The sequence below is a fragment of the Carcharhinus amblyrhynchos genome, chromosome 15 (genome assembly GCF_965287045.1).
Source record: "Carcharhinus amblyrhynchos chromosome 15, sCarAmb.v2.hapA, whole genome shotgun sequence".
NCBI classification, from domain to species: Eukaryota; Metazoa; Chordata; class Chondrichthyes; order Carcharhiniformes; family Carcharhinidae; genus Carcharhinus; species Carcharhinus amblyrhynchos.
In genome coordinates this window covers 61,393,860-61,412,927 of record NC_137338.1, presented here as the reverse complement: position 1 = coordinate 61,412,927, position 19,068 = coordinate 61,393,860, and positions in this window count along the sequence as shown.

Below are 19,068 nucleotides of genomic sequence, written 5' to 3'. Positions count from 1 at the left end.
GTCCCATTACAGAATTCCCTGCCTCATTGTATAAATATTTTCTGATTTTCTTTGCTCTTAGCCCTGATGAAGGGTCATCTAGATTAGAAACATTGACTCTATTCTCTCTCAGTAAGAAGTCTCAACACCAGGTTAAAGTCCAACAGGTTTACTTGGTAGCAGAATCCACTAGCTTTGGGAGCGCTGTCCCTTGGTCAGGTGAGTGGGATTTCTGTTCACAAACAGGGTATATAAAGACACGCATTCCAATCATTATTTTGTAAATTGAATTTGTGTCTTTATATATCCTGTTTGTGAACAGAAATCCCACTCACCTGACAGAGGGACAGCACTCCCAAAGCTAGTGGATTCTGCTACTAAATAAACCTGTTGGACTTCAACCTGCTGTTGTGAGACTTCTGACTGTGTTTACCCCAGTCCAATGCCAGCAGCTCTACATCATGTCTATTCTCTCTCCACAGATGCTGTCAGATCTGCTGAGACTTTCCAGCAATTTCTATTTTTGCTTTGGATTCCAGTATCCACAGTATTTTGCTTTTATTATAATGGAAAACAAGCTATTTGGCCCAACTGATTTGTTCTAGTAGATATAAGCTGAACAAATATCCTATCAGCATAACCATTCACTTATTTCTTGCATGCATGGCTGCTCTATAATTGAAAATGGTTGTTGGATAAGAGTAGTGCCCTTTTATGGTGCCTCTGGGCTTGCCTGTTGTCAGACAGGCACTGTGGAAAGTCTGGGCTATGGGATTGTAGCGCTATCTTTGCATGCTTTTTCCACAGCAGTTTCTCTGCTAGAGTACAGGATTTTGGAGTCATGTCTGAAGAATAGTTACACAAATCTACTGGCAACTGTGTTAATTGGACCAGGATGAGTCATCTACAGATCAAGAGGGGAGATTAGAGGAGAACATTAGAAAACAACTGGAAAAATAAGAATGCTTTAAGGATTTTCTCCACAAAGCTGCCAGTGCTAAAAAGATTAAATTATGAAGATAAGTATTAGCCCAGTCTATGCAACTTAAGTAGAAGAGTGATCTAATTGAGGAATTGAAGATTACTAAAATGTTTGAAGAAGATAGAAACTATTTAGAGAAGTTTAGAATGATCAGAAATAGTACGGCTTTGTCAAGGGCAGGTCGTGCCTTATGAGCCTAGTTGAGTTCTTTGAAAATGTGACTGAACACATTGACGAAGGAAGAGCGGTGGATGTGGTTTACATGGACTTCAGCAAGGCGTTTGATAAGGCCCCCCATGCAAGACTTCTTGAGAAGGTGAGAGGGTATGGGATCCAAGGGGCTTTGGTCTTGTGGATCCAGAACTAGCTTGCCTGCAGAAGGCAGAGTGTGGTTGTGGATGGGTCTTTTTCTGCATGGAGGTCGGTCACCAGTGGAGTGCCCCAGGGATCTGTTCTAGGACCCTTGCTGTTTGTCATTTTCATAAATGACCTGGATGAGGAAGTGGAGGGATGGGTTAGTAAGTTCGCCGATGATATGAAGGTTGGTGGTGTTGTGGATGGTCTGGAGGGATGTCAGAAGTTGCAGCGTGACATGGATAGGACGCAAGACTGGGCGGAGAAGTGGCAGATGGACTTCAACGTGGATAAATATGTAGTGGTCCATTTTGGCAGGACCTATGGGATGAAGGAGTACAATATCAAGGGTAGGAGTCTTAGCTGTGTTGAAGAGCAGAAGGATCTTGGGGTCTGGGTCCATAGGACTCTTAAATCAGTCTCGCAGGTGGAGGATGTGGTCAAGAAGGCGTATGGTGTTCTGGCCTTCATTAATCGAGGGATTGAGTTTAGGAGTCAGGAGGTAATGCTGCAACTTTATAAGACCCTTGTCAGACCCCACTTGGAATGCTGTGTGCAGTTCTGGTCGCCTCACTACAGGAAGGATGTGGAAGCTATTGAGAGGGTGCAGAGGAGATTTACAAGGATGTTGCCTGGATTGGGAGACATGCCTTAGGTTGAGGGAGCTAGGTCTCTTCTGCCTGGAGAGATGAAGGTTGAGAGGCGACCTGATAGAGGTTTATAAAATGTTGAGAGGTATAGATAGGGTGGATTCTCGGAGGCTATTTCCCAGGGCTAAAATGGTCGCTACGAGAGGACACAAGTTTAAGGTGCAGGGAAGCAAGTACAGAGGAGATGTTAGGGGAAAGTTTTTCATTCAAAGGGTGGTGAGTGGAATCGGCTGCCGTTGGTGGTGGTAGAGGTGAATTCGCTGGCGTCTTTTAAAAGACTTCTGGATGAGTATATGGGAGTTACAGATAGTTCTATGGCTTGGTAGGTATAGATGTGATCGTCGCAACTTGTGGGCCGAAGGGCCTGTTTGTGCTGTAGTGTTCTATGTTCTATTACCTCTGTTGTTCATTCATAGGCTGTGTTATGGAAAGAAATACAATGCACTTGACTCTCACTCTTCAGAAAACCAGAGGAAGACTCTTGGAGTTTCAGGGAAGGCCTTTATTATAAACTATTGTACAGGCTGGCCCCAGTGCTCCAACGACTGGCACACTAGGGAGATCCCTAATTCAAGGATTATATAGACAGTAATAGTTGAGATCCAATTACAAAAAATTAACACATACCAATCAAAAATGTACATATTCACTCAACTATTGATTAGGTTTCCATCATGCATAACATAAAGGTATAGTTGTCCAACTACAACTTGTGCACATCTACTTTATTGTAATATCACCTAGCATGTATTTCTTTCTACTTGTCTATTAACTTCCAGGCATGATAGTGATAGCTATAAATCAACTCTCCTGTCCCCTTGTCCCTTGTTAGAATAGACAATGATCAGCTGCAGCTGTGCATAACTCAAAAGAGGTCCGTGTGCATGTTACGTGACCAAGGTCTCCCTTCTAATGGAGTTTTATGGTCCTTGACTCTTACCTGCATTCAGTCTTGAGTTTTCTCATAATTTTCCCTGTGAGTTTAGCAGCTTATGTGATTTTTAAACCTCACCCTTTTGAGGATGTGGGCTTTGCTGGTTAGCCCAGCATTCATTGCCCATCCCTAATTGCCCTTAAGGTGGTGGGATGTTGCCTTGAACCTCTGCAGCCCAGAGAGGGTAGGTCCAACCACAGTGCTGTTAGGTGGGGGAAGAGTCCAGACCAAAGTTACAGCTGATCTATTCCGGGATAAAGCATAATCACTTCAACACGTGAGGGCAGTGTGTTGTGATCCCAGTTGCTGTTATTACTGGACAAGTCCCAGAATGAACTTGCCCTGATCGATCCTAATTCTGATGTTCCATGGAAGAAAGTTACTGAACAAATTTTCAGGAGCTTTTCTGATGAACTTTTAAAACAAGAATAAAATCTTTATTAAAATAAGAAAGATGAACTAAATTACACTAAGATCTCAAGACTAACACAATGCGATTCAAATTCTGTTATTCTTTTACCCTAACAATATTAGAACACATCAGCACAGAAACAAGTCTTTTGGCCCCTCTTGGCTGTGCCGAACCATTTGTCTGCCTAGTCCCACTGACCTGCACCTGGACTATATCCCTCTACACCCTTCTCATCCATGTACCTATCCCAGTGTTTCTTAAATGTTAGAAGTGAGCCCGCATTTACTGCATATTGTTATGGATACATAAAAAACTAGTGAAGAGTTATAATAACCTTGATTTAAAGACTTCTTGCTTGGGGCAGGCACAATTGCGAATGGTTCCCTTGTGAATTCCTGAGTATTTGCTTAATGCTTCTTGCCCAACTTGTATCTCTGCCCAAGGCACCCAAAATTCTCGCTGTAAATACGTGGGCCAACAACCTTTGCCCTTGTTCGTTGCTGGCATTGTCCAGTGCTGCTGAAAGTGGATGGCGTTTTGGTGGGAAAACTAAATTCTCTATTATCACTTGCTGTGGGGTAGTGTGCGAAAGTGAGAGGTTGATGTATTAAATTTGACATGTTCTGCCAACCAACTGAATCAGAAACATGAACACACCCGTACTGTGGCAAATAAGAACCAATTTAAAAAGTAGCAAAAGTCACAAAGAGATAATAGTGGAATGTACCCAGCAGAGACTGTGATTTAGTTGCATAGGAATCATAATGGTTAATCTCACTTATTGAGAGACAAATAAAGAAGCAATTATGCTGCCAACTTCCTGCTTTTTAGAAGTCTGTATTCAACAAAAGGCACGGGCAAGATTGGAGAATCTGGCCCACTGTTTCTTCAACTACAAACAAATGAGTTCCCTAAATTCAGTCTTCCGATAGCCTCACTCCTGAACTGACCATTTCACTGAGGTCTATTATTGATTATACAATTAGCCTTGTAGTTTATCTTGCGGTGTTTAAAATTCCTACCTTTTTTTTCTCTCTCACACACATGGAACTCTAACCCCTCAACTCCTGTCTTTTTCTGTGTCTCTGTCACAGGATCACTGTCACTAGGCAACAGTTAAATTTTTCTATTTTTTTTCCCCAAGAAATGCTTAACTTTCAGCTCTTTTAATCCATTCCTTTCATGACAGCAGTTACAAAACCTCATAAAAATGCATAAGTGCAAACAAAATACCTGAAACATTTAGTCACAATCCAGACTCCCAGATGCCAAGGTTCATAAAACCTACATGAAACTGAAACCATTTTTTTCCTAACACCAGTATATATGCATATAAATTCAACTTAAAAATTTATGGATTGTGCTTAAACAAATGGAAATCTGGAACTGAATCCACCTAAAAGCTTTTGAGGCTATTCAGTTAAAAATGTGAAGACGAGACTGCTTTATCAAGTACAAGAGCTGGCTTGAAAACGTGAATGGCAGCCTTCTGTTACTATTGGTGGAATTTATTGCCTTATACTATGGAAAATTTGGTGGGGAGGGGGGCATTTAATTGGCTGGTGGGTGGGGATTAAGCAATCCTTCATCTCCACCTTGATCATGGCAGGAATGCCAGAGGAAAACCAATGCTCACTTGAGTGTTGGGAATTTGCCATATGGGAGGCATGAAAAGTAAAAGTAAACCCTGTTGAGGTTGCCTGCGAGGTGCTGGGGTCGAGAGGGTGGTGAGGAGGTGCAGTGGAAGAGATCTCTCGTTCAAAGGCTGATTGGGGGAGCTTGCACTGTGAAGAGGGGAGTCGGGCAGATCAGAGCCACCCTTCCTGCTGTGCTGTGTTTCAGCCCATAGGCAAATCCCCATCACCATATTTGCCTATGTTTCACAACAAGAATAATGTGTGATTTGATGATATCCTTAGTTACGTGTCTACAGACCATTGTACAAAAGGTTGGTTCATTATAGTCTAAAATTATTAGCATTATTTATCATGTTTGATTACGTAGTATTTACAGCATAGAAACATACACTTCAGCCCAAATCACCCATACTTATTATGCTCCATCTTTGCATCCACATTCTTCATATAACTTCATTATCATGCACCGTTAATAGCATCTCTTCTCTTTACCTCATCTGCTCCTTTATGATAGTGAGTTCCAGATTCCAACCATTCTCTGGCTAAACGGGTTTCTCCTGAATTCCCTGTTAGATTTATTGATGTCCCTTTTATGGGATGTTATTTTTATGGTCCCTTACTTGAATCTTGAATGCAAGAAGAAACACTGTCTCAATATCTGTCCTATCATCCCCTTACACTACAGGTAGATCAATAGACTATGTATGCTTTTAATTTTCATTTCAGTTTTGCCTTTATTTCTTTATTCATTACTGGCTTGTTTATCCTTGCTTTCTGGTGGGATGTATTTGTCCTGAATTCCATTGATCACCATTTGAAATCTTTTCCAAGACTGCTCTACTCTTTTTTTGTAGACTTTTGAAGTTTATTTTCACTAGTTTCATTCTCAACCCCAAAAATCGATCTGGTTTCCAATTTATCACTTTAATCTTTGTCTTACTTATGTCCTTCTCGATCTTTATTTTGAACTTTTAAGTTGTGATTGCTATAGCCTAGATGTTCCCTTGCATTTACTTCCCTTATCAGTTCTGGTTCATTTCCCATTACTAGATCCTGCATGAGTCCATCTTTGGTTGGACTTTTTACAAACTGGGCAAGAAAGTAATCTTGTGCATGTTGTAGAACCTCCATTCCTGGTATCCACTTTTGCTACCTTTTTCCTGCCAATTTATTTGAGGTAGTTAAAATCATTGACAGAATTTCTACACTGTAGGAATTCTGTCAATCAGTCCATTGAGCCTACATTGACAATAGTCCCACCCAGGCCCGATCCCCTTAACACCATGTATTTACCCTGCTTGTCCCCCTGACATTTAGGATCCAATCAACCTAAGCCACACATCTTGGTATCCATGATTATTATTCTATCTTCTATTCATCTCACATGCTTATTTACATATCTCTTCATCTACCTCCTTTTCAATATTAGTCGATCTGTAGAATCCCCTATTTGTGATGGATCCCTTTTTTATTTTAATCCATACACATTCTGTTTCTATCCTTCCATAACACTGTTATATCATATCTAATTAGTACGGCTAACTCACCCTCTTATCTCTTCTTTATCCTTTACTCATGTTATAGAATTCCTACAGTACATAAGGATACTATTCGACCCATCGAGCATGCACTGCCTCTCCAACAGAAGATTTACCCAGACCCTATCCCTGTAACCCCACTTGTTTACACCACTAATCCCCCAAACCTACACATCTTGGGACGAAAGGGGCAATTTAGCATGGCCAATCCACCTAAGCTGCACGTCTTTCGGACTGTGGGAGGAAACCGGAGCACCTGGAGGAAACGCACTCTGAGAAGATGCAAACTCCACACAGACAGTCATGCAAGGCTGGAATTGACACCAGATCCCTGGTGCTGTGAGGCAGCAGTGCTAACCACTGTGCCGCCAACATAAGAACAAAGAACAACCCAGCACGGGAAACAGGCCCTTCGGCCCAACAAGCCCGCGCCGCTGCATCACCCTACACCTATTCTACCCTGCGTGTCTACGAATAGAACCCCTGACTTAGCCAGATTCAGGGGAGAATAGTGTCAATTTGGTAAAACCAATCAGCCTAAGAGCACATCTTTGGGGTGTGGGAGGAAACCGGAGCGCCCGGAGAAAACCCACGCAACCACAGGGAGAATGCGCAAACTCCCACAGACACAGGCCCAAATCCATGTATCTGCACAGCTAGCAGTGCTAGTCACCGAGCTGTTGCGGCGCCCGTCTACCGGTCCAGGATCAAGCACACACACCGACACAAAGTACTAGGCCACTCCCGGAACTTCCAAGAGCAGCCCACGCACGACCCACCGTGTGCATGCCCCTCGTTTGACACGAGGTGGACCTCCACCTGCGGAATAAAAAGACAAAAACGTTAATCTTACAAGCCTGCTTTTCCGGTGTCTCCCGAGGTTCCAACCTTATTTAATAGCCCCTACCATAACCCTCCATCCTCGTTTCACTCGTGTCTATCTAACTGCATCTTAAACGAGTCCAACGTTCCTGCCTCCACCACCCTACTCGGTAGCGCGTTCCATACCCCCACAACTCTCTGCGTAAAGAACCTTCCTCTCACTTCCAAATTATATCTCTCCCCCGTCACCCTTAAATCATGACCTCTCGTGTTTGTACCCAGTCTAGGGAGCAGTCTCTCACTATTAACTCTATCTATTCCCTTCAGTATCTTATATACCTCTATCATGTCCCCCCTCAATCTCCGTCTTTCCAAGGAGAATAGTCCCAGTTTCTCCAACCTTTCCTCGTAACCCAGCCCCTCCATGCCAGGCAACATCCTGGTAAACCTCCTCTGCACCCTTTCCAGAGACTCCACGTCCTTCCGGTAGTAAGGTGACCAGAACTGGACGCAGTACTCCAAATGCGGTCTAACCAACGTTCTGTACAACTGAAGCATTAGACGGCAGCTTTTACACTCTATACCCCTTCCTATAAAGGCTAACATTCCATAAGCCTTCCTAACAACCTTCTCCACTTGTGACGCAATAAGCTGCAATATGTAGTGCCCATTCTGTTCTTTGTAGATGGGCTTCAATTATTGCTACTAAATTGGATATTTCACAATGGATAATTACCCCCCAGTTCTCCTGCTTTACTTAGTATGATATGGATCTTGCTATATAGCTAGTTTAATATGTCTTTTGTAGTTCTTTTTTACTTCTAATAGTTTTTTATACTTCTGTTTTATAACTGTATTAGTTCCCTGAGTATTATGTTGCTGCACAGCCAGTTTAATTTGCCTTTGGTAATTCTTTTTATGTTTAAACAGTCTTCTATTTTATAGCTGCACTTGTCCCTGGGTGATTATGATAACTTGTTCCTCACCATGGTCTAACCATGATGCTAATTTCTTCTGTATTTAGGCTTGCACTTTTTTTTTTGCCAGAAACAACAATCCCAATCTTATTAGTAACATGTATTAGTGATAACTACATAGACAGCTTTATCAGGAGCTACACTGAGGTATCAGCATAAGAACAAAGAAAAGTATAGCACATGAACAGGCTCTTTGGCACTCTAAGCCATGCCAATCATAATGCCCTGACTAAATCAAACAAAAAACCTTTTACCCTTAGCCTGTATCCCTCTATTCCCTCTCTATTTATGTACCCCTCCAGATGCCTCTTAATGTCGCTAATGTGCCTGCTTCTACCACAACCTCTGGCAGCAGGTTCCAGGCATCCACAACTGAGGAAAAACTCCCCCTGCACATCACCTTTAAACTTTCCCCCTTTCACCCTTGAACTTACGCCCCCTTGTAATTGACACTTCCACCCTGGGGAAAAAGCATGTCATTATCTACTCTGTCTATGCCTTTTGGAGAGGTCTACAAAATTATTAGATCTCCCCCCTTAGTCTTCACCTTCCCATGAAAACAATCCTAGTTTATTCAACCCTCCTCGTGGTCAACACCTTCGAGATCAGGTAACATCCTAGTGAATCTTTTTTTTTGCACTTTCTCAAGTTTCCACATCATCCTTCTGGTAGTGTGGTGACCAGAACTGCATGCGATATCCAAATGAAGTATGAAATAATTAAAGGGTAGGGTTGGAATTGAATCTATTTGAGAGTTCAGTGAATTTAGTTCATGTTCCACTTTGATTCCAGTTGACATCAGCCTAGTATTTAAAAGGCAATCTTTTTGTCACCTACAGCCTTATCATGTCACATTAAAATTGAAATTAGCATGACAGCTCTTTTCCCACATTAGGCTTTGGCCCTTCATCTTTGCATCTGGCCGCTGAATTTATAAGGTCACTGTATAGTTTCTATTTCTTCCTTGTCAGCATTGATTGCGTTAATTAAGTGAGCACAAAAAGCACCAATGCAAATCCACAGACCCTAGTTTAGTCGCAGCTACAAAAAGATACATCTGGATGGTTTAATGTGCAGTTAACTTGTGCAGGGTAATTTAAATTAGCACAAGTTGGAAGAATGTATCATGAGTTATCTCTGCCATCCCAGTCCCAGAACCAAACTACATGGGGCCCTTGAATTATTTAAGAAGGGAAATATTTTATGTGACTGGCAGTGTGTAACCTATTTGGAATACATTGAACTTGTAGCATTAAAGCAGGAGGTTCACTTGGATAACAAGGACACCTATGTCAGACTCCAATTTATTGATTACAGTTCAATCTATAACACCATTATTCCCATGAAACTCATCTCCAAATTCCATGGCCTGGGCCTTGGCATCTCACCTCTGTGACTGGATCCTGAACTTTCTGACTCACAGACCACAATCAGTAAAGATTGGCAACAATACCTACTCCACAATTATCCTTAACACCGGTGCCCTGCAAAGCTGTGTGTTCTCAGCCCCCTACTATACTCCTTATACACCTATGACGAGACAGATTCCCCTCCAATTTGATTTTCAAGTTTGCGGATGACACCACTGTAGTGGGTTGCATCTCAAACAATGATGAGACAGAGAATCTGATAAAGTAGTGCGGCAACAATAATCTCTGCTTCAATGTCAACAAAACAAAGATTGTCATCAATTTAAGGAAGTGTAAAGGAGAACATGCTCCTTTCTACATCAATGAGGATGAAGTAGAAAAGATTGAGAGCTTGAGTTTTTCATTGTCCAGATACCAACAACCTGTCCTGGTTTCCCCCCTGCAAACTGACACTATAGTTACAGATCACCAAGGCCTCTACTTTCTCAGAAGACTAAGGCAATTTGGCATGTCAGCTACGCCTCTCACCAACTTTTACAGATGCACCATAGAAAGCATTCTTTCTGATTGTATCACAGCTTGGTATGGCTCCTGCTCTGCCCAAGATTGCAAGAATCTACAAAAGGTCATGAATGTGGCCCAATCCATCACGCAAACCAGCCTCCACTTTGTCTACACCTCCCGCTGCCTCGGCAAAGCAGCCAACAGAATTAAGGACTCCATGCACTCCGGACATTCTCTCTTCCACCTTCTTCCTTCAAGAAAAAGATACAAAAGTCTGAGGTCACATACCAACCAACTCAAGAACAGCTTCTTCCCTGCTGCTGTCAGACTTTGAATGGACTTACCTTGCATTAAGTTGATCTTTCTCTACATCCTAGTTATGATTGTAACATTACATTCTGCACTCTTTCCTTCTCAATACAGTGGTGTAGTAACCCAGAAAGTATGCATCTAGGTTGTCCTCTGCATTGCAGAGCAAAAAAAATTGTGCGTTCAAATGAACAGGCTGCAACTAATATAAAGGACCGAAAGAGGACATAAACTTCAACCACTCCGTGAGGTAGGAAGTAGTTTTGTGGGGAGAAGATAGCATGGTGATAATGTTACTAAACCTGTAATCCAGAGGCCCAGGCTAAAGCTCTGGGAGCACTGGTTCAAATCTCACTGCAGCAGCCAGTGGAATTTAAATTCAGTTAATAAAGCTAGTCTCAATAATTGTGTCATGCAGCCAGAATTGTTGTAAAAACCCATCTGATTCATTAACGTCCCTTCTGTTTAAATTTATTTATTTATTGTCACAAGTAGATTTACATTAACACTGCAATGAAGTTACTGAGAAAATCTTCTAGTTGCCACACTCTGGCATCTGTTGAGGTACACAGGAAAGGAAATCTGCCATCCTTGTCTGGTTTGGCTGACAAATGACTTGAAAATGGCCTAGCAAGCCATTTGGCTCAAGGGCAATTAGGGATGGGCAACAAATGCTGGCCTATTGCCAGTGACATCCACGTCCAATGAAAAAACAAACATTTGGACTCCCGAACAAGCACAAACATCTTTGATGCACTGACCCCGTCAGTGGCAAGCACAAACAGGTACAACGAACTGCCAATCATTGATGCACATTTATTCCTGGCTGAAGGAGAAATTTTCGTTTTCTTACTTTGTTATTCTGCTCCCTTAAATTTTCAATTTGGGATCCAATGTACTTAGCATCAGTCAGGCATATTCTATTCATTACTTTCTGTTCTAGGGCATGAAACATTATAATGAAATAAGCAGTGGAAAGTTGATGTCAGCCCTAGTAATTTCCCAGACCAGTGGGGATATAATCAGAAGCCTTTACGTTGATATGTTTCCTCAGCCCATAATCTTGGGCACGATCATTTTTCTCATTTTATTTTGCATTGCCTAACATGGGATTGTAATGAAGTAGTGGTAAGCCAAACCCTTAGGTTTAAAATGAAATTAACCTTCAAATATGATGCTTCTGTTAGAAAATAAATGGGTATTTTTATTTAAAAAGATAGTCAAAGTTATGCAATTGTCATGATCACATCCTCAAAGTTGTCTTGACGGAAGAATTTGTGCGTGTAGCTCATCGCCATCACCGCCCCCGCCCGTAATTTGAGAGTGATTCAATTTAAAAATAACCATGAGCAAAGCCTTATTTTCAACAAGATATTGGTTCATTTATTCCAAAACTACTATTATAAGTTACTGGAGTCCAAGTACTAACTAAATACAAGCAAAGACAAAATGCAGATAATGAGTGATAGCTACAAAGGTGAAATTCTGTCCAGTCCTTTTTAAGATGTCAGTTTAGGCTCATAGTTTGCATTTGAAGTGTAATGAAAGGTGGATATTGAGCAGCTGTGATGACCGCTGTTGTTGATCAGTCAGTGTTTGCCTTTTTCAGGTGGATTCAGCAGGTCAAAGATTTTAGAAACCATAGAATGCCTACAGTACAGAAAGAGGCCATTTGGCTCATTGAGTCTCACCAACCACAATCCTACCCAGGCCCTACCCCAAATCCCTGCATACTTACCCACTAATCCCTCTATCCTATGCATCTCAGCGTGATTTTTAGCATGACCAATCAACCTAACCTGCACATCTTTGGACTGTGGGAGGAAACAGGAGCAAACCCATGCAGACACGAGGAGAATGTGCAAATTCCACACAGCCGGGAATCGAACCCAGGTCCCTGGAGCTGTGAAGCAGCAGTGCTAATCACGGTGCTACCATGCCGCCCTAGGAGTCGGAGGTTTTTTTTGTTCTTTGCTAGTTCTGTAGTTTTGATACTTGTTTGCTAGATTCTTTTCTAGCAGAATAACAGGATACCTTCCACTTTATTTCTTGGCCAAGAACCTTCTCCAATGTTTTGAGAATTCATCCCAAGGAGGGTGAGAGGGATCTGCACTAAGTGTCTTTTGGAGCCTGTTTTTATCAGTTCCAGAGTAAAATGGCTGCTGTGTTAATTTCAAATGAGCCATGATTCCTCAAATCAAAGTAGTTCAGATCTTTTGTAGTGTCTTCTCCTCCTCTTCTGTTCTCTGAAACTAAACAATCTACACATCTTTAGAAGATTTGATGGGAAGCCCTGGACGAGCTTTGCATTTTAAATTATTCTGTGATCAGTTCTGGCGATGAGTCCAGCAAGTGATGAACAAACACAGAGAAAGGTGTCAGTATGTGTGTCCGTGTCACCGGTTTGAAAAGTGCTTTTAGACTCAATTTAAAGGTTTGAAAGCAAAAAGGTTCATTGAAAAAGTTGCTCTTTAAAATCTATAATTTCATTGTGACACATTTGTGGCGCAGGGTTGGAGATTTTGGCCTAAAAATCAGATGTCATATTTCTGTGTCTCTAAATGAATGCTTAAGCATCTGATACGGCTCACAGGATGTGTCACAGCTGTTAGGCCCTTTACTTAGTCAAGTAAGAGGCCTAAAGTTGGTCTGAGAGCCCCTTCCACCATATTGGCTCATCCTGAGTCCAGCCAGTATTGGAAACCCCAATTTTACATTCAACCTAACGTATGCCTCTTAAAGGATCTCATGGTCTTAACCAACAATAGAAGTATTTTGTTTGAGCATCATCTCTTTGTCCCTTAGTCAGCGCAGGCTGTATATGATATTCAAAAAGCCATGGAGAAGTTTATGGCAAGAATTGTCTTGCATCGATTTTATACCAGATCTGAGGTTTGCAGACCGGAATAGTGAAGTAATTCTGTCTCTTGCACCTCTGCCAATTCTGAAAGCTTTTCCTGTCTTTAGCCGATACCCATCAAGAAGATTTTCCACATTTTTATTAATTCTCCACTTGAAATCTAATGTGATCTGTTGCTTCAACGCCGTTTCTGAATCCTGGAATATTTGCATTTAAAAAAACCAGCCTAATCTTAAATTGATATCTTCCATTTATTGACTCATCGACTAGTGAAAATAGTTTCATCCTTATTTACCTTATCTGAAACCTGCATTATTTTGAACAGCTCTATCAGATCGCCTGTTAACCTTCTCTGCTCAAATGCACAAAGCCAGTTTCCCTAGCCTCGCTCTCTGATTAAAACCTTTCATCCATGGTATCACCCTCATGGAAAGATTAGACTATGAAGAGAAATGCAATGCTGCGGGGAAACTGCTGGAATATCCTGCTTTAAAACCTTATCCATAGTGACAGTTGTGGAGTAATTGAGATGGCTGGTACCGTCTTTAACTACAGACAATGTAAAACTCACAAGGCAGATATCTCAGTCGAAAGATGTAACATTTATTTAACAAAAACACAACAAGCCAGGCTCGGAGATCACCAGAAGGGTTAAGTATCTCTGGAATAGAGTGATAGAACCTCGCCAATGAATTTGACATTTACAAAAACAGATGAATTATAATTTTTCTTGTCCATTATTCCTGCTTTACATTAGTTTAAAATCAATTACATTTAGTATACACACATCAATGTGTATAATCTCTGACATTCACTTCAGCCAATTGCGTTCTACTATCCACTATAATGGTATTTAATTCAGACATTAACTCCCATCTTGGCTGAATTCACTTCACTATTGCTATGTAACGATGGACGCTCGTCATAGAGGTCAAGTTGAATATTCCCACCAGCTCATTGCCAAAACTGGATATACACATGATCCTGTGTCCAGGATCATGATCTGTGTCCAGAATAAATAGCATTTATTCTATGTCTGGACAATGAATATCCCTATTCATAAAATTGCAAAATGTGTTCTGTCACTAGAAACTTTCTGATTTAAAAATTTTGCTAACTACAGAGTTGCCAGGTCTTTGGCTCTGAACTCTTCACCTTTACCATCATACCTTACAGTAATCTGCTTTTGGCTGAAGTGGGCAATGATTTATACATTTAAAAAATCAATATATATGTTTTAAAATCATAATGATTTGTTCAATTCTCTTATAGCATTCATGTGTGTAATCTATTAGTCTTATTGGCTTACTAACTAATTGGCTGTTTCAAGAATAATTTAATTCTTTGCTGGTAGCCTTGTCAGTGTCAAAATGTTATGAACCTTGTTAACTAATTAGAAATTTCCCATTTCAGCGACCATGCCTCAGTGAGAACAAGAGGCTAAAGAATATGAATGCTATTATCTACCAGGCCAGAATTTTACAGTCCTGCCTGCCTCAGGAATCAAAGTGAGTGAGGGGCAGACAATGGAAAGGTCCATTGACCTTGGGTGGGGATTTTATGGGTTCAAGCTGAGCGAGGCTGTAAACTTCTGTCCCAAAACTCTCAAACATTGCTCTGAAAAACTTAATCGAATTAACTTAAATGAGTATAAATTTATCTCTCTTCAAGCAAGTATGGATATAATATGATCAATTCAGTGCATTTGTAGTGTTCTGGAACTCGGTGCCTCTGCAGGAAATAATGATCATTACTTTCTCAATCTCACCTTTTCCTTTGCACCCTCTGGTACAATTTAAAACAGAGTACATGGGCATTATCACATAGATTCCCCACGTCCTGCACAGCAATTTATGTTTTCTACATTTATAACCTGACTATAGGTTTGATGGACTCTTGGGGGAGGGGGGGGCAGGGGCATTTAATCAGGTGGAAGGGGGGGGAATGGTGAGAACCCGACCATCTTCCTGCATCCAACCTGATTAAGTCACCGAGGATGTGGTATGCATGATGTGGCTTCTGGGAGGGTGTGGGAAGTGGTGGGGGTGCCTTGTTTAAAGGGACCCTGCATCAGGAAGGGAGAAGAAGGATAGAGAGGCGTATGCACTACCCTTGCTGCCAATTCCCCTATATCTGTGATGTCCCCCTCCCACCTGCTCACTTTGCGAGTGCTCTTCTGCCATTCGTCGCCTGTGGCCTACGTTTCTCGGCCTCAAGTAGGCGTTGATCTGACAGCAGCCATCACCTCCCCCACTAGTGCCGCCATTCAAAGCAGCTGCTGGCGTTCTCAGCAGGTGAGACCTGTATCCCCGGAGTCCTGTTCCTGAGGAAAACCTTCCCCATGGCTTGTCGGGTGTCTGAATGCTTTGTAATAGAATCCCCACATTTGGCCCATCAAGTCTGTACAGACTCTCTGACAGACCATCCCACCGCTCCCCCGCCCACCCCCCCCCCCCCCCCCCCCCCCCCAAACCGATCTCCATAACACCACATTGACAGCACTAATTTTCCCCAATCTACACATTTTGAGGCAGTAAGGGGAAATTTAGCATGGTCAATCCACCTAACCTGCACGTCTTTGGATTGAGAGGAAACTGGAGCACCCAGAGGAAACCCACACAGACATCCAAGGTCACAATCAAACCTAGGTCCCTGGCGCTTATGAGACAGCAGTGCTAGCCACTGTGTCACAATGCCATCTTCCTGAAAAGAAGTGATGTGTAGCTTTTGCCAGTTTTGCAGTCACTAGCTGAGACCGTTCCCCTTGCCCATTCGCCAACACCGTTGATCTCACTCAATACTTCTAAAGGACTTAATTTGTTGCTAAGTGCTTTGGGATGCCACGAAAAGCACTACAACATTCAAGTTCTTCCTGTGTGTGTCATTTTGTAATATTTACAATGTAACAAATCAGTCAAAAATACCTTTCCATCTTCATATCATTTTTGTAATAAATTGCCTGTCAAGTCATTGCATGAAACATGTGAATTCTGAGATCTTTTGCCCACACAGTTAATTTTATAAATTGGCACTTCCTGTATGTGGCATTAGTTTGTAAAATATGCCTATGTGGCATAATGATACAACATGGGAATATTGCCTGTCACTATCACTGTTATTTCAAGATCAATCCTTTGAATTAAATAGCAATTCACTTTTTTTAATCCGCTTTCACAAATGTAGTGTTCTCTCTGGCTCGTCATTTAATAATCCTTTCTTTCAAAGACAAAACCTAGAAATAAGCCTGGAGGAAAAATACCAAATAGGCACATTTTGTACAATATGTCCCTTGAGCTTTCGTAGAAAACATGCCTTCGGTTCAGGTGCTTTAACTTACGCTGAATGTTTCATTGTAAAATATTGGGTGCAGTGAACTTCATTTCACAGACCTCAAATCATTCTTAATCATTTTTTGTTACCAAATTGCAAACTTCACATTGCGATTTATTCTTAATAGTTTGCTTCTGTGTCTGAATTGGGTATACATAGAAAATGCATTGGTGCAGATGAATGTGTGAAGGATGTTATATGGTAAATAATTTTATTAAATGTTAACGTAAGTATATGGTTGCTTCTCTCATACTGCAAAAACAAATAAAAGGAAGGAAACTAACATTGGACCAACAAAAATTTCTTCCATGAAGTTAACCCAACTGGAGTCAACCAACCAACATGGAGCGGCACAGGGGTTAGCAGTGCTGCCTCACAGCGCCTGAAACCCAGATTCAGTTCTGGTCTTGGGTGACTGTCTTGTGTGGAGTTGCACATTCTCTCTCTGTCTTTGTGAGTTTCCACCGATTTCCCCCCACACTTCAAAGATGTGCAGGTTAGATGGATTGGCCATAGTAAAATTGTCTTTTTGTGGCCCAAGTTGTGTAGTTAGGTGGATTAGCCGTGCTAAATGTGTGGGGTTACAGGGATAGGGCAGGGGAGAGGGCTTGAATAAAATACTCTGTCAGAGAATTGGTGCCGACTTGATGGATCAAATGGCCTCCTTCTGTGCTGTAGGGATTCTGGTGTCTATGAATTGATGAGTTTGGGTAATGGTGCCAGAGTTCTGCACAAAACTGTCTTTCCCTCATTTATTTTGTGTTCTAAAGCAAATTTAGTTTGTTGCGTACGACATAATTGTAAATGGGTCAGTTCAAGCAAAGTATCTCTATTCTGTCCAAAGCAGATTGGTTGCTTGCCATAGATATTTTCCTTGGCCACTCAAAATCTGGCACAAGTAGTATATGCAAACACAACATATTTCCAAAACGTTCCTGTCCAAATTGTGCATTGTTTAAAGAAAAATATTTATGTACTGCATCAGCATTAATTTTTGTTATTACATGAATGCTGGCCTAAGTTGCCTCTTTCTGCGCTGTGATGTCAAGTGATCATCCTGGCCAACAGCAAATGACCAAATATCATATGATTGAACATATCAAAATAATCCAAAATTCAGGAAAACTATCTGAATTTGATCTTTTTCTGTAGAAAATAGGGACAGAGGAATCTGCAAATTGATGTTTGAAGTGGGGGGGCCGCTCAGGATATATTGAGAGAATAGTTAGCAAGGCATATGGGATCTTGGACTTCATAAATAGTAGTACTGAGTACAGAACAAGAAAGATGCTGAGCTCTGTCTTTTAAGTTCTGTTTAGGTCACAACTGGAGCCCTGCATCCAAGCAACTGGTCATCACACTTCCAGAAGGATCTGATATCTTTGAGTGGATGCAGAGGAGATTTAGGTTTCAAGGAATGAGGGATTTTTGGCTAAAAGTTAGGCTGGCGAAATTGGGATTTCTCTCATCTTGAACAAAGAGATTGGGGTGAGATATGATGGAGGTGTACAAGATGATGACGTGTTTAAGGTCGACAAAGAAATGTTATTCCCATCAGTTGATGTTACAAAGATGAGGTGATGCAGATTAAAGGTTTAGGTTGGGGGCTGCGTGAGGTATGTGAAAGAATTTTTAAAGAACGACCATAAGAGCAGGGAGGATGAATGATTTTGAAAGGAAGTTGGATGGTCAGTTCGCAATAAAACTAGCAGCACTGCAGGAAAGAGCAATGGAACGGGAGCAACGCTCCAGAGGGAGAGCTGATGTGGACTCGATAGGCTGAATGGTGTTATTCCCTGCTGTTTTGAGTCTTGGCAAGACTTTACAGCACTCGTGGGGTTTTGTTGGCTCTGTAAAAATGGGTGCCATGCCATGTCTCCCTCCACTAACCACGTTTTTACCAGTGATGGCGACATATTGGGAAATCTGCCTGCCCGTGAACAGCCGAGGCCCTTCAATGGCCATTTAATGAGAATTCACAGAGCTCACCCTGCCCCCACTTGGATTGAATCAGCAGCAGGAGAAGCCTACACCAATTCTGCTGCTGGTAGATTTACCTGTGGTCTGCTGATTGGAAAAGGGGGTAGTTCTTTAAACAGACCTCCTGAAACCATTGTGTTGCCCACCACAAAGGGTGTTCTACCCCCTTGTTTCCCCAGATGGGGACAGAAGTCTTGCCTTAAACCAAGTAAAGACTGACGGCTGTTAAATGTCCTGGCTGTGTCAGGGCTGGCTCACTCCAGACTTCTTCACCAGCAGAGGATAGTGATACCAGACACTCCGGTGCACAGTTAAAACCAGCCCTATGACACTAGTTGTAAAGCAGACAGACCCAGCAAGCGGCAGACAGTCAACTCGTACACTGACTAAACGTTACTCAGTCAATCTCACTTCCAGAAATGAAATTGTG